Source organism: Suncus etruscus, chromosome 4 (genome assembly GCF_024139225.1).
Source record: "Suncus etruscus isolate mSunEtr1 chromosome 4, mSunEtr1.pri.cur, whole genome shotgun sequence".
NCBI classification, from domain to species: domain Eukaryota; kingdom Metazoa; phylum Chordata; class Mammalia; order Eulipotyphla; family Soricidae; genus Suncus; species Suncus etruscus.
This window is the reverse complement of record NC_064851.1, coordinates 5,162,832-5,165,134: the sequence shown is the minus strand read 5'-3', so window position 1 is coordinate 5,165,134 and position 2,303 is coordinate 5,162,832.

The following is a 2,303-nucleotide window of genomic DNA, read 5'->3' as shown; positions in this document are numbered from 1 at the left end:
GGACAAAGGCCCAGAACTCTGTTGCTGCTGGCTGCCTGGACAAGCTGTCCTGGCCCGCCCTAGCCCTGCCCCCCTCTTTCTTTGGAAGCTGAGGAGGCTGCAATGGGACTTGGGGTGCTGACTCAGCCTTTCCCGAGGCAGCCTCTCTGCTGGGTCTGGGAATGCAGCCTGGGTGCAAGCCACAGAGGCCACAGTGGGGTGGATCGAGCCCTTCCCAGCGGCCAAAGAATCTCCCCTGGCTTGCTTTGAGCCCTGAAATTGGGGTGGAGGTGAGGGCCACTGAGTTGACATCTTTGAGAGCAACTGGCTCTGCTCCAGGCTGACCGGAGCCTGAAATGGGCCTAGCCTGGATCACTGTGTCCTGGGCCAGCCATGAATTTCATCATGATGGCTTCCTTCCAGCCCAGATGTTCTGCTTTTAAACTTGTGCCTGCAGACTAGCAGGGAAACTGAGATCAAGCCCGAGAGCTGGTCAGAAATGCTCCGTGCAGGGTCAGGACTGTCCCCCACCGGCCCCCAACCTGTCTGGCACAATGTCTTGGTTCCTCATGAGTGTGGGATCCTAAACTGGGTGCTGCTGTTTCCTGAGCTAGCAAGCAAGCCAGGAGGACAGGCAGACAGTCCTACAATCCCTCTGAACTAGTTTAGAAGGCCAGAGAGCAAATCAGGGGCAGAGGAACCCCCACCCTGGCTTGGGAGAGGTACTGGGGTCTCACTGTAGGGCCTCAGCTTCACAGACATGGAATGAAAGGTCCTGCAAGATTATTCATTGTCTTTTATTAGGGCTGTTTCCTAGAACAACTGCAGCCCTGAAGGAAAAGCAGGGTCCTGTTTTCTTCCCCCAAAACCTGTCGACTGGTGCTGGGGGTCTGGGAGTTGAGAGAGGTGAGCCCTGATACGGGTAGTGGGTGGCAGGGCCAGATTTGGACCAATATCTGCCTGCAGGACTGAATGTCCAGCGTTCTCTGGCCCGGGGTGACTGAAAACTGGGAGTCCAGTCTTGAATGTATGTGTGTATGCGTGTGTGTGTGTGTGTGTGTGTGTGTGTGTGTGTGTGTGTATGTGTGTGTGTGTGTGTGTGTGTGTGTGTGTGTGTGTTCCACTGGAACATCCGGAATTCTTCCCTCCCTGTTCTCAACCCCAGCAAAGGGTTAAGCCCAGGAAATCCCGCAGAATCCCAGGCTGGAGTGGAGGGGTGGGGAGAGAGGAGGGAAACTGGAGGGAGGAGGGATTCCGGAGCAGCTTGGAGCTCCCTCTGCACTCCTTCGCCCGCCTCCAGCCTGCCTCCTCCTGCAGCCTGGGGGTCCTTCCCAGCCGGCAACCGCTTTGCCTTTCTGGTCATGGACCCAGAAGCCGGGAGGAGCCCAGCCCCGTGACTGTGAACTGTGGGGGCTTGGAGCACTGCAAGATCGCCGGTGAGTGAGGTCTGGTTATTTTGGGAGTGGGGGAGCTGGGGGACAGAGCCCAGAACACCTCTCTCCTTCCCTGGACTTTTCCTCAAGGCACCCTGTCCTCTGTTTCCATTCGGGTGAGCCATTGCCTGGACATACAGCAATTCAGCACCCCTTTTATCCAGCGAGGAGACCCCAAAATCACTGATCCCCAACACTGGACCCTTGCAGATACCCCCCCCCTCAATCCAGCATCAGATATGAGGGGAGTCTTCTCAAAGTCACTCTGCTTCCTGCAGTCCAGTTAAGTGCTTTGCTTCTATCTCTAAGCCCTTTTGTCTCCCAATTTCTGGGAGGTGCTGGACATCCCTGCACCAGTCACCACCCCATGGGGCCCCCCAGCAGCATCTGGGAGGAGTTGGACTCTTGCTTTCTGAATCTGACCCCGGGAACAGTTCCTGCAAACAGAGGAAGCAACCAACTTTTATAAAGTTCCTTTTTTTCCCCAGCCTGCCTTTCTTTCTTTCATTCTTCTCCGGGACCTGGAGAGGCAGCTAGGACCTGGAGTGAGGTCATTTGGAGTCAGGGAATCCCAACCCTCGAGGGATGAGTCTCTTGCCCTAAATCCCAGCTTGTGAAATTTCGAGGGGTTCCCTGTACAACTCTGATCTTGCTGGTCCTCTTGAGCTAGGTAGGAGAGAGCCGGGATATTTGATCCCCTGTGATTTGTGTAAAAATACAACCAACAGAAATAAAGGTTTTTTTTTTTTTTCCCAAAAAAGGTGCCCACATCCTCTCCTTCTCCACTTCTCTCCCTTAATCCCAGCCCTGATGTGTGTCTATGGGAAAATGGGGGGGGGGGTGTCCTTGCCCTTTGGTATCAATCTCTGACCTCAGTGTCCTGCAGAAAGA